The sequence below is a fragment of the Leuresthes tenuis genome, unplaced genomic scaffold, assembly GCF_036924035.1.
Source record: "Leuresthes tenuis unplaced genomic scaffold, fLeuTen1.0.hap1 SCAF_7, whole genome shotgun sequence".
NCBI lineage: Eukaryota > Metazoa > Chordata > Actinopteri > Atheriniformes > Atherinopsidae > Leuresthes > Leuresthes tenuis.
In genome coordinates, this window is record NW_027325361.1 from 24,524,888 (window position 1) to 24,539,616 (window position 14,729).

The 14,729-nt window shown below is 40.9% G+C and overlaps 2 protein-coding genes across 3 annotated transcripts in view; one reads left to right on the forward strand and one right to left on the reverse strand.

The window, feature by feature from the left end:
* lpp (LIM domain containing preferred translocation partner in lipoma) overlaps positions 1-14,729 on the reverse strand; it is a 159,498-nt gene that overhangs the window by 108,929 nt on the left and 35,840 nt on the right. The window lies entirely within an intron of this gene.
* The window catches only part of LOC140312341 (allantoinase, mitochondrial), a 505,108-nt gene that overhangs the window by 32,874 nt on the left and 457,505 nt on the right, over positions 1-14,729 (forward strand). The window lies entirely within an intron of this gene.

Sequence of the window (14,729 nt, forward strand, 5' to 3'; positions counted from 1 at the left end):
AACAAAGCATCTTAAAAAACAGAAGGTCTTTAGAACAGAAAAAGCACTGAAAAATGGTGTAACACTGAAGTAACTAAATGATTTTTTTTAGTGTTGATGTGGCTGTCAAAAATGAGCCGCGAACAGTGTTCAGGAATGACAAAGCATGAAGGGATTGATTCATTTCTTCATCTTATGGGAGCTTTTGTGTGCTTTTTGCAGAGTAAACCTGTAAAATATTAATAAAACTGGTAATATTATCAAGAACTGTGCATCCCTGATCGTTAATCAGTGCTCCAACTTTCTCTGAAAGGTGCATCCTCTCCACAGTAGCAGCGAACAGAACACCACCACAGACTAAAAGACCTCGCAGTGGCTGAGGACACAAACATCCAGTATTTCACCATCACATTCTGAAATCACTTGAAATATTTGAACTATTTATGCGCCGTGATTCCCCCTCTCCTTCTTCTTGTTTGTTGTTCAGTGTTCTGATGTTTGTGCCGTTTATTATCCTCACTCTGACTGATACAGGGTTTGAATTCTTTCTCCGGAGCACAGCAGAAAAGCCCACGCAAAATCATCTTTTAATATCAGCTCAAATCCCTGCTCCTCCTGCCGTCTGAATGGTTCTTAGTTTTGATTTCTTTTCTCTGCTCTTAATGCTACAATTCAAGCGAGCGCTGGTGTCTCACACCCACCTGTCCTTTCAATGCAAATGCTTTCATTTCCCAACACTCAGATGGCTAACAGAATAAAAGATGGATTGAAGTAAGGTGGGGGGGGGGGTTTGAATGATCTTAGCGTGTCTGAATAAGACTTGATATGTGACATCCTGAAAGGAAAATGTTCTGTGACAGTAAGTGGTGGCATTCTTTGAGGAAGGCAAATAATTTATTGTGGAATGTCAATCTATGGACACCCTAAAGGCCACATTAAACCTACATAAAGCAATGTGCTTAGAGTTTAATACGATTGCATTTGCTTTTCTGTGACACTGAACACTCAAATATACACCCCATAGTAAGCTCTCAATGCAGCAAAAGTCAAGTTATTTATCACATCAGTTTTATAAATACACTGCCATATGTCCATTCCATAACTTATTGAAGTTAAAAAAAAGATTTCCATTTTATTTCTTATGTATGAGCTTTGCACTAAGACTTTTAATGTGTAAAGTTAAAACAATGCATGATTCTATTTTGCTTATTTCTTTTCTTGGTTAGAGACGCTTGTGTGATTTCTGCTTTCGATTATCATCGTTTTGGAAAATTGCTCTTCTGCCGAGCCGCTGGAGACTGGAAGCCATCGTGTCAACAAGCTTTTGGTTTTTACGCGAGCGCTCATCGTTCCATCCACAACTGTCATCGAGCCGACAGTTTGGGCACCCAGGTCATTACACTTCCACCTCTGTGCTTCACTGCTGGGGCTGTGCTATCACTGTGGTGGTGCTGGCTGGCCTCAGGCCAAAATAACTGAATACCATCCGAACAAACCTTTGCACCAACTACAAGCTGTCTGTATTCATCTGGCTACTTTTTTTCAATAATCCGTTGCATATTATAACATTACAATTTTTTTTGTGCCAAAGTGCAACAAATGGTTTAATTTTATGGACACCATCCACAGTCATGGTTTAATGTCTGTTAAATTTGACCAGGTGTCTTTAGCAGGTAGATGAACAAATGTATAAGTTTAAAGCATCCGCATCACCCCGAGTAAGTGCTATGGACTGTGGGAGGAAACCAGGCACCTCCTGAGGAGAGCCACACAAAGAGGATTCTTACAGCGTAAATCATATGCTCATATGAAGAACGTGTGGGGAAAGGTCTGATGATGAGACGTGCTGCCTTTACAAATCCATTTTGGCTCATTATCTTTGAGCTCAGACAAATCAATAAACTAAAAAAAAAAAAAAAAGTAATTTTTTCATTGATCTGCAAAATACCAAAAGAAAATGTGTCCAAAACATTAAGGCATATAGAATAGGTCAAAGACACGCATCCAGTCACACTGCACACTGAATTAGTGTTGGAGTTTCGTGGAAAGTTCATTCTGATTGCAAGGGCAGTTCAAATGACTCACAAAGCAGTGACAGCACGTTTCCACGGTTTGCTTTATGAGTTCATGGCAGTCGGGCTGTCTTCTCACAGCTGTTCCACTGCACTTATACAGCTGTCATTGAGGAACCGCTGCAGGTGCTTCAGCTGCATTAATCTTTCATATCCACAGAGGAAACTATCAAACAAGCCCATCCAAAGAGGACCACAGAGAGTACTGAATTCTAACGTAAGATGGTAGGGTTCAGACATTTTAGGGGGAAAGAATGACATGCTCTCTAGCAAAAACTCTTTGTGGCTGGGAAACTGAATGGCATGTTGAATGGCACATTATCAACACTGCAGAGTTCAGAAGCCTCTCCTTTTAAAATGCTCCACGAGCTGACTGGTGAGTGACTGACTCCTGTAACTGCAGCGTTTTGTTTCATCTTTTTTCTCAGTCTTTGAAGATTTGGTGTAAAACACTGAAAAGCTAAAAATCGACGTTAAGCTTAAACTAGCCTCTACATGAGAAAGAGATGATTAGTTTTACAGCCTGTCAAGAATGGTGACGCTATGGCTGTGTTACCATAAAATACGGGAGAGACAAATGACTAAGTTTGTATTGGCAGACTAACAAAGAAATACTGGGCTGTAGTTCTATTGGAAAGTGAAGCATCAGGAAACGTTATTTGCATATAACAGTTAACGGTTTTTACCCATTAGTAGACAGGATAACTGCTATCTTCTGAAATAAGCCTAAAAGACAAACTGACATATTATCATTGTTGTATCTGATGTGGTCAAAATGTCAGCATCCTGTCAGTTCCAAAGATAGCTGTTCGTAGAATTATTCAACAGCAATTGTGATCCAATGCAATAAGGGGATGAATAATTTTGCAGGTGACTGAACAAAACCATGTTAGCATTCATGCGGAGTGCAGTTCCCACTGTGTTTTAGCATCTGTGTTCACCTGCCATTTACCCACATTATCTGCTTTTAAGTGTTGCTAGTCACCATATTTTGAAAACTACTGTGAAAAACCACCTATTTGTGCGTGATTTATCTCAAGATTGACTTTTGCAAGCAAAACTGCTGACATCGCACTATTTGATTTGATTGAATTGTCTATCAGACCAGAATGTGATGGGCTCCTCAGCTCCCAGACGCTTGCAGACTGTTGTGAAACGAAAACTCAGACATATCCCAACTTTTTGGGGACGTGTTGCTGCCATCAAATTTAGGAAGAGCACATACTTTTTAATGGGGGGAAAGAAAAAAAAAATTCTATATGTCGTAGTGACATCATCTGTCGGTAGAACTCTGGAGCACTGATAGTAGAAATATAAATCTGGTGGGCAAAGAGTTGCACTTTCCTTTCCTTTACTACTGCCTCTAAGGTGCCCTTAATAAAAGGGCCTAATCCCACAGTTAATTCCAGAGAGGCCGTAGTGTCACACTGACTATGTTGTGCTGGTTTCAGGTGTGAATTTGTGAAGCAGCGTTCGTGAGTATTCTGCAAAAAGGGAACCCAGTTTTTAATGTAACAGCCATAAATAAATAAATGGATTTACTTTTTTTTTTTTTTTTTTAAAGTCTGAGGCAAGATCAGTGTAAGCTTTAGTTTTCCCTCTGAAATTTTTTTTGGATGCATACAATCAATGCTATAGGATAACAGCTCTCATACTGCCACACTTTTGCAAATATGTACGCTTGGACAGAAAAAGTGCACGAGGACTTCAGATGTGGGCAATTAAGCTGCTCGTCTCCCGCCTCGGACATTGTCCCGTGAGAAGAGAACACTTAAAACTACATCGTTTTTGGCTCACTAAGCACCGATCAAAACATCATTTCCAACAAAAAGACACTGCAGAGATAAAGACGGAGATACACTTTGGCTGGCAGGTTTTTCAGAGCAAGTGCAGGGCTGGTAGGCGACTGGGATTCGGTTCGTGACACAACGTGCGGAGGATCAGCCATGCGGATGAAAATGCTTTAAAAATTAAAGGTTCCCATCTGCAAGAGGTTGTTACAAAGTCTTCCCAGCATTGGACTCGCTCTGCTTTAGGACCGGTTGAATGGCTGAACAGGTTAATGCGACATTAAACAAACAAGCTCTCGCTCCACTGTTTGAAAACGGGGGATACCGAGGAGTTCAAGCGGTCATTATGGATCTGGAACCGCTTTGAGCAAAAAGGGGTAAATATTTGAAGGTACCGTAAGTGTGACACCATACTACGTGCTGGCATATTAATCAAAGCAAAAAGCTGTTTTGGACCTCTTTCAAGTGTTGAAAATTTAATCGTGAAGGTGCACTGGCAGTCTCAGGACATCAGATGACTGGGCAAGTCAAACATCGTGTTCTGAAACATAGCCACTGAAAACAGTACAGCTACATGACAAGATTATCTCAACACCAAGACCAAAACAGAGGCCGGGGTCTTCCTGCTGATCCTGCTCCACTGATCTTATTCTTAATCTTTTTTTTCACCTCCCCACCGAGTGAAAGAAATTTTTTTTGCTTTTTTTCAGGTAAATCTGTGAATTTAACAACATAAATCCCATTTGGTTCCATGACCGATTTCAATTTAATCAACAATTTATTTCATACTTTGGAGTTTTAAACCAGCAGAGGCACTAAGAAGCAGTGTTTGAATAGCTTGGCCCCTATTTTTGTTTGGATCACACAATCAGATGAGCACCAGCGCGGCGTGCAGTGATCAGAAAAGTGACTTTGATTAGGCAGCACAGAAGGGAAACATGACTGATCACAAGAAAACTTCACAGAGATCCTCTCGAGTGTTTAGTTTATTGTCCAAAATGTTTTCAGATTTTTCAAATAATAGTCAAAAGGCAAAAACATTCAGCTTAAAATAGAACACAAACACTTTTTTAGGCTTTTTTTAGCCCGATGTGGTGAAAACTCAGGTGCTAGCTGCAGGTTGCACTTTTCACAAAGTAAACATTTAGTGACAACGTGTTTTTGAAGAGTTACGGCTAGATTTAATGCATTTTATTAAATCTCTCACAAGGTGTCATTTCATGTCACCCTGGGGAGGTGTTTCTGTAGTACAGGCTGCAGTGACTGTATTTGTGATGGAGCTAGTCCGTCTTATTTAAGAGAGGCCTGTGTTAGCACAGGCTGCATGGAATCCACCCGCTCAGTAAGCACAGCTCTAACAGAGCTAGCTTAGGTGAGGAAACAGGAATCCTGTGTGGATAATGTACCCACACATTCAAAGAAGAATGCTGCACAGGTTCCTTTACAAGAAGCAGATAAGTAAATGAAAATGTATGTTACTGATTCCAAAATCCTCTTTTGAATGAATAAAGGGTTATTCAATTAAACGGAGTTCCAGGTGGGATACTGAAACCAGAATCATGTAGGACTGATGTGTCTTACGTCGGTGTCGTCATTAGTAGCAGCCTCTCTGCAGGTTGTGCCAGGACACCCGACTGTACAACGTTCCCATTCGTCTTTCATCGGGCTCTTGGTTTACCCTCTTTATGTTACACTTGGTGATACGACTATAGTCCACCAGCTGATCGTTGTACATTAAGTTCTGTTTATCGCCCTCTTTTATACTCAAGCAGAGTACAACCCTGTGTACTTTTGTTAAACCATGACATGCGATGGCAAACTTTGCTGTACTTTGAACACAATGTCAGCAATGATTGGCTAACATCAGTAACTCACCATCTCAGCTGTCTGCTGGTTCTCCTCACACCACAAACGACTTTCTCTAAGATGAATGATATTCATTCTAATCCTTGCCCTTACCTGCCCTTTATGAGGCCTATCAGGCTCATAAACATACGGCTGTGGTATGTTATGTTCACGTGCATTTACATTTTCAATCTGTTCATCACTAACTTCCTGTGAGGATCTATGTTTCTTGTTGTTTAACTCTATCTAGATCTCCTTTATGCTATGTGACTGCGTACATCTCTGATTCTGTTACACATGGGGATATATGTTTTTTCAAACACCTTATTCTTCCTACAGGTTCATCCACTTTCAGTCACTGGGGTTGCTAAAATGTGAGTTGCTTAGAAGTACTGCAGGAAGGTTTGGCCCACAGTCCTCCACTGAACACAAGTGTTAAAAACATGTATCTGCGAAGAAAAGGAGCTGTCACAATGAAGTTGTGTAGGTGTTATCACGGCTATAAAAAATAAAAAAAGGGTTTGAATAAACTGTATGAACAGAAAAGCTCTTCTTAGGACTTGATGCCTGGCAGTGAAACAAATTCACCTGCAGCACAAGAAACAATTCTTCATGTTCCAACACCTGCTGTGAGTCAGTCTTTTAACCAACACTGGCAACTTGACACAAACTGGCTGTGACAATAAGGAGTGAGGAAGCTAGCAGGCAAAAATCACCTTTTTTTTTTTTTTTTGTTGTTGTGTCAAAGCAAGTGTGCTGAGCGGTCAGTGAGGAGAGCGTCCCAATCACAGCTCATCCAGTCTGCACTCAGACACTGACCCGATGGCTAACTCTGCTCTGACAACAGCAGACGGGCAGCAAGTGATCCCCAACTTGCCGGGTGAGTTGCGGCAATGGACCGTAACCATTGCTTTTCTGTTCTGATGTGAACTTTGTTTCACATCGAGCAACGAGACCTGTCTGCACAAGATGTTTTGTAGTGGGTTGCATTTGGCAGCAATCTGCAACATCACCACTGAATCCCCTCATTTTCTACACACCGGTCCTTTAAAAACATCCAGTGAGAGGCAGCGCTTTCAAGTGGGACTGAATGTTTTGATTTCCAAATGCCGAAGATGATTTTATCCTTTATGGCACATGTTTGAACAGGTATTACGGCTACACTCTGCCTGGTTCAGAGTTTTTAAACACAGGAGCGCTCCACTGGTTGGAGGCCAGGAAATTTCAGACCTGCTTGTACAGGGAGCTATCAGACATTCAGTGTAAAGCCTCTCATAATTAGGCTAATTACACAGGGATAATATGAAGGTTAATCAAATGATAAACATGGCAAATACCGATTTGTTTTCCCCATTAGCTATTGTGAAGAGCCCAACCAGTTGATAACCATTACAAATGAGATTTGGAGCTGTGACTACTACAAAGACTTCCACCCCCACCCCCACCTCCCACCAAACACCCAGCACCACCACCCAGAGCAAAGACGAGTGAGACATGAAGAAGTAGCTGCCCCAATTGCTGTTAACTGTTTCCATATCACCTGAAATGTATCAGACGGAGAAAAAGGTGCGGAATAAAAGCTACTCTTCATCCTGACCCACTTTGAATTTTCGACCCCGTCGCTGCGATTCATGTGTGTTTGGTTAGCTGAACGGACAAAAAGCCACAGATGCTCGAACCAGTGAATACAAAGGCAGCAGTAACTGATGCAAAGACACACCAAGTGAGTACAACCAAATACCATAACAAGAGATAAAGCCCCAATTACCAAGAGGCAACAAAGCAGCAACAGACACAAAGTGACCAACGACAAATTTACATAAAGAAAAAAGACAAACGACCACTAACAGATGACAAGACATGACGACCAAAACGTCAGCAGAAGCAAAAGATTGTTATCATTTTATTCAAAAAGGAAAGGATGCAAATCCACAGAGATACAAAAGATGAACACACCTATGCACACCAACACAAAGGAAAGAAAAGTGACAACACATCCTCAGAAATGTCACAAAATTGAACTGCAAAACAAGTGCAAAGACACTTGAAATTACAACACAATCAACAGATCACAAACACCCACAAAAGGAAGCATTATGACTCTTCATAACCTTGTGACTTGTGGCAGATGTCTTATCTGTTTCAGAGTCTTCTCAGCGAGAAGGGTTTTCATCTCCCAATTACTACAGCATTTTTCAAACAGCGCACCTCTCCACTGGGAGGGACCTCTCACCAAACCTCAGTTCCTTCACTTTTTCTGTTCCCTGCGTTTTATTTAAAGTTTTTTATCCGCGCTAATGCTTGAACACGTAGGAGCCGCACACGAAGCGAGGCACAAACACAGTTTGAAGGGTCAAAAACACTAAGTGAGAAGTTCCTTCGTTTGAACATGCTCACTACACTTCCCCTGCGCTCATCTTTAATTTGCAGTCTCTCAGAATTACAGTAAAAATAAGAACTACATTCCAGCACATAAATGCCAACCTATGCCACTAGATAATAGCTGTGTTTGTTGAAGTAATACCTTAAAACTTCCAAACAAGATCTGCATGATTTTCTTTTGAACAGCTGTTGAATAGTTTACTTGAGTTTTTGGCCTTTGCTCCCTAATGACAACAACACAACTTTTCTGTAAATATGTGAATCTGACTTTAATACTGACTGACAGCTTGTATTGGCTTGGGATATATCAAATAGAATTTGGTTGGCTTGCATGAACGGAGAATGTGCTTCTTAAAACTGCAACTGGTAAGATGCAAAGTCTCAGGAGTTTATCTTATCCGAGTCTCAGGAGGTTACTGACTGACAGCTGTAAATATATCACAGCACAACCATAACCATCTCTTGCATACCTCTCCGGTAGATACTTAAAAATAATATTTGCATCAACAACAAACAAAGCCAGTGTTTGTATATTTCACATTTTCAGCAAATCAATAGCAAATGACTGACGATGAACTGTCTCGAGCTGATTGCAGTGGGTGACACTGAGCCACAGAGATGGATGACGGCAGAAAAGACTAATCTCTATTTTTATTTCTCATAATACTGTGGCTTCGTGATTCCAGAGAGTCGAGCCAAAGTATGGGAAAACCGAGGGTGTTTTTCTTTGAGATGAGAAGCATTCGCGCAGTGTTTCAAATAAGGACACAAGACTCAAGGTTCTTATGCCAAACTGGGGTCAAGAATCAGCGACGATGTGAAAAAAAAAAAAAGCACTCGAACGCACCGCAAAGACCCCGTGCAACTACAAGTCAGGATGTACAATCTACGCCTGCTCAAGAGGACAAAATTCTCCAGCGCAGAAGGGAGTGGTAAACTACTAGAAGAGCTCAATTATTATCACGATTTGGACCGTTTCCCTCACCATAGAAGTCTGTGCATAGTTTGTGGATATTGTTAGAGAATTTTTTGTTTTGGGAGTGGACAGAAAAACAGGAAGAGGCAGAGAAAAAAAAGAAGTAGAAATTAAGCTATATGATAATGGACTCAACTAACGGAGACTCCGACTACTACCAGGTCATCTGTGAAATGATGAGGTCAGTCAGTGCAGAAAAGAGACAAAGAGACAGATATTCAGCAACGCTCCTAACAGCTGACTGGCAGCTTGATGCAGAAGGGCCTTAAAGTGTGCTTGCAGGCAAATATTTCCCAAATTCCATTCAAGATCAAGAATGAGAATGCCGCTAGCCTTTTTAGGGATTTTGAGAAAATATTTGGGCAAAGTGAAATTCTGCCCAGCTGATTCAGGGAACCGTGACTGTACGGATGGAAAGTGAAGGAAAAACCTCTTTCATGCTTCGGTGCTGCTATCCATTCTCCACACGTCCCGAGCTTCGTTTGAGGGACATCTTTCTGTGAGATGACCCAACATGTCACCGCTGTCGAACATGTCACTTTTTTGTAAGTGTGGAAACGGTCTGCAGCTGGAGTCCATCCCTGCTGCCATTGGTGTTGAACTTTGAATGGGTTGAGCGTGATTTTATTGCGTACATTTAGAAGCACACAGCAATGCTGTGCTGAGTAAAACAAGTCATCCTCGAGCCCAGCACAGCGATCTCTTATCGATATCTTTTGCTGGTAGAGATATTTTTGAAGAGAACCATAAAGTCAGCTTCAGGACAGGTGGCAGGCAACATCTATCATTTCTTCATTATACAGTTCTATTTCTATATCCACTGTGAAGCACAGCTTAAATAACCCAATTTCATGTATTTCAATGTGTTTTTAGAACCTCGACTCTCTACAATGACTGGTGAGGCTTCAACTTGAACTTTAACTGCTTCTAGTTTGAGATACATTTCAGTAACAAGTGCTATGAATTTCCAATAGAGCCTTAACAAAAAAAAAAACTTGATTAATCATAATTTGATTTACAACACAAAGTATTCCCTCTTCTAGTGACAATCTGCATGCGTTTCACCTACTGTAAGTTCATGGTCATCCTTTACTAACACACTGCAGCTCTGTGTGCAGCTGGGGGGGGCAGCTTAGAGGGAACAGTGGTCCTTGCCTCAAAAAGTGCCACATAACTCTGTTGCGGCTACAGCAGTCAAAAATCAGATCAAATCAAGGACCATTATGCTGGCCCATAGCTACACATGTCACTGTTGGATAGGTAGCTAATGAGCGCCTATAATTTGGGAGACAGACTGGGGCAAAGTCGATAAAGTAAAGCTTATCTGGGAGGTAACAACAATGAGTTAGAGTAGCTGCGGACTTCCCTTGAAAAGATAAAACATCACATCACGCTATCATTAACTGGCTTTATTTGACAAGTACTGTCCCTCGGCTTCTTATCACAGCAGGAAAAAGGAAATGCTTATCATACAACAGTAGCTAACTGCAAAGGCCGAGGAAGGCGAGAAAAATTAATATGGCATCATCTTCAACCTTGATGTGTTAATTGCTGCCTTTCATTTTGGAAGGAAGCTCTTGATGTTCGGGATCGACTCTGACGCAGCGCTGAAACTACAGGAGTGCAGAAGGGACTTTTTTCTAATACAGATTTGTTCTCTGTGGTGGGGGGAAAAAAGGCTTTGTAAAGTTATGAGATGGTCAAAGTGAGAAGAGCAACTGTAGCACACATCACATCCAGCTGGGCGTTTCAAGGACAGTCTACCTTGTGAGGAAAGGTGATAATTAGGCTGAATGGGGTTTCTCAGGAAAAACACAAAGGACTCTAAAGGCTTTCAGAAATGTAATTTATGAAGACTGGAATCCTCCTCTCATGAGAAAAGAATGAATTGCAAGAGGACACATATTTTGGTTGGACAGAGTTAATTATTATGATCCTGAACTCAAACAAGCCAATTGTCTGGCTGCACGACTGGAACTCGAGCAGTGAAATATGATGGAGGCAAGCTTCCAATTTGAGGGATCAAGCTGTCAGCTGTGTGTGCTTTTGTAATTCTATATGTGTGGTGTAAGACCTATAAATCAGTTTTGAATCAGGTTTATTTAAAACTTCTGGAGACAGGGGTGGTTATGGTTGACTCACTGCATTGATAATGAGATTTAAAAGACATCTTGTCGTGTTTTTGTAACACTAAAATCATACGAAAAGACGAGCCTCTGTATTTTCAGTGTAAGGAGCTACTATTATGACTACTTAAAGAAAAAAAAGGGAAAAAAATCTTTTGAGAGCTCAGAAAAGGAATTGCATGGTTTTGCATCTAAAGAAAATCGTGTCTCCTTCTACATTTAACTGACACTGCACTGTATAAGTCAGCTGAGCTTACTAAGAGCAACATTCACACCAATGCAATGTCTTTTAGGATTTCTTTCATTTCTACAAAAAAAAAAAGAAAAAAACACATCAGATTCTCAGACAAATCCCGAAACAGACTCCTTTAAACCAATTTTTACAGATGGCAACCTATTCCTCAATTTATTCATCAAAGAAAAGATCTTTTTAATGCTCAGAAGGGTGAAAAAGGTCCCAATAGAGCAAGTCATGTGACAGTCAGGAGGCCACAAAGGAACCAAGGGTCATTTCGATGGAAGCAAAGGCTGCTCTTGCACTGGCTGATGTTTTTATCGAGTAAGTTCACCCGGCCTGCAGGGAGACAGCCGCTGCTCATCAAACACTTCTTCTTTTTTTTTTTTTTTTTTTATCAAAAAAGGCTTTTAGGTTTAAACTGCAAGTAAACTGTTGGGAAAAGGAACAGATCCGTTCCAAAATCAGAAAATCAATCTGTTTGTGAAACACGGTGGTGATGGTCACATCGGCATTAGTGTATTATTTCCTCTGAAATTCGGCGTAATACTTAAAGAAGCCAGGCTGAATTTCAAATAAATCAACGGTACATTTTACTGACTGTCCATCCATTTTCTTTACCCGCTTAATCCCATTTTACTGACTAATCTGATAGAAGTATAGAGAGGAAACAACAGATTAATCGGACAAGAGCCAAAATGACTTTTTTTGACTAGATTAAAAAACAGCTTTCAGCAGCGCAGCTCTCGTCTTCAGTTTCATTTATTAGGAATGAAATACTGTAAAAAAAACAAAAAAAAAACCTATTGTGATCACAGTTTAACATTACTGTGTTTTCCAGACCATAAGGTGCACTTAAAATCCTTTCATTTTCTCAAAACAACAGTGCGCCTTAAAGTGCGGTGCGCCTAATGTATGAATTCATTCTGGTTGTGCTTTCTGACCTAGAACCGGTTTTATGTGGTACACAGCGCTCAAAAATCTGTCAAAATGTTTCAGCACGGCCTTGGTAAGCAACGAAGCTGCACTGCTTGATGGATTGAGCATTAGGGCCACCGTAGTCACGAGCCTCGCGGGGTATTACGATCTGTGCTTCAACATTAAACTGTGTGCATTCATTCATTCATTTTCTATACCCATCGCCCTAAAAATGGCTCCTGTTGAGAGACATGCTTACGAAGCGGATTTCAAACTCAACACTATCAGTCACGCAGTACAACAAGTGAGTTGAATAAAGTTTGACTTATCTGAGTTTTGTTTCATTTAATGCTATTTATAACCCGGTGCGCTTTACAGCCCGAAAAATACGGTAATCTGACAGAGGTATAGAGAGGAAACAGCAGATTAATCGGACAAGAACCAAAATGACTTTTTTTGACTCGATTAAAAAACAGCTTTCAGCAGCGCAGCTCTCGTCTTCAGTTTCATTTATTAGGAATGAAATACTGTAAAAAACAACCCTATCGTGATCACAGTTTAAGACTAGATTGGTTTCAGCTGACTCATCTACATTTAGATGATCTGATGCCCACTATGTCAAGTCAAACTGAAACTGATGCTAAGTCTAACTCAGTTTTACAGATTGCAGGAGTGTTTGAATAGGAGAAAAAAAAAAAAAAGAAACTGGCATTGCTCTCAAAAGCTAACCACGTCAATGAAAAAACTATTCTGGTTTTCCTATTTGTAGTCCTGGAAAGTGGTCAGCTCGGGTGAAACACCACTTCCAGCTCCTACATCAGACTTCCAGGGCAAATGGAACACATTAAAGCCGCTCACATTAATGAATTAATGGCCGATAACATCCAGATAGAACCCCATGTAAAAAAAATTTATTTCATGAGGTGACTCAAACTGCAATCTGAATTGAGCTTACAGTAATTATCTTATTTTAGTGAGTAAAACTGGAACATTTTCCGATGTTCCTTCAGTGAATCAATGCTGCTTTAGATTTTCCGACATCTGTTCCTCATCCGTTCTCCATTCAGTGTATCTAAGTACAAGCTTACTTCAAAACTACCTCCAAGTAGTTGTAAACAGCATTGCAACATCTCCCATGGCTGAATAACAACAGCTTGAAAGCAAACTGTGGACGGGCCAATGCAAAGCTCGATGTAAAAACAGACAAAAGTCACAGAGGGTATAATCCCCTACCGTACCCGTGGTGGATTAACAGATTTCTGGATTCCTCAGAGCCTTTGCCATATGCTGCTGTAGTTACACCTTTCCCTTCTCTTACGGATTAACTGTTTTGGTCCTTTAGTAGATGAAACTCCCAAAAAGCTCCCTCAGTTGCAGTTCCTCAGTAAGTTGATATCAACACAAACATCAATCACTTTTCCCCAGTGAATAGTGGAGTCATAAAGATTTATCATTCTGAGACATTTTCCACTTTGGCGAGTCTGAGCTGCTCAGGCCTTTTCATATCACAGGTATTGAGCTGTTATTTAAATGTTGAACACAGCTTATCCTCTCCTGCTACAATGAGTGCTGCACTTCTATCCCCTTATTCAAACTTCTGTTGGGTTTTGGCTTGAGGACATAATCTCTTCTCCGGCTCACTTACTGGCAAAGCCAGCTAGAATCAACTCATCAATAACACTTTGTTTACTGAATACAGATGACTTTGCTGAAGAATCCCCGTTGCACAGCACAGATGAATGAGTGTAAGCTTCAGACAAATTCATCTGAGCTTGTTTAAATACTTGAGCTACCATTTAAGCAATTGCAGCAGACGGAGATTTCACGTCGCAATTGTGTCTGCATAATATGAGCTTGGCGCGATAAAAAGACGCAGACAAAGCGCTGTGGTGTTTTGCCCCTTTGTCTCGACTTGCTGCTGCTTCAGTTGTATGCAGGAAAAAGGACCCAGAGGGTTGGCAGCGTCTGCACAGTTTCCCTCACCTTCGTTATATTCTGCTGCGCTGGACTGCATGACCACAGATACACAACAATAAGGGGCTTTAGGCCCATAACTTCATCATGTCACACGAAGCGAGAGTTTCATCATGTTTTCTTTAAAGCACACAATACCAGTGGCTAAGCTCGCTGTACGTTTCTCACACATGCGGGAGAGTATTAAGAAAAGTCTCAGTAAGAAAGAGCTTGTGACTGATTCCATGAACGCTTTTTTCTCCTTTGTTTATGTCATCTTGCTCTGTGAGGTGTGCAAAGGTGGCTGTGCAGGTGGTGCGTTTCCTTTGTGTGTCTGTTCCCTAACGAGTCACTCAAAAGGTTATGGATGGATTTGGATCGAGACAAAAAGTTAGCTGTGGCAAAGTAATTGTGTCACTCAGTGTGGACTGAGGTATGCAGTCTTAGGCTGTC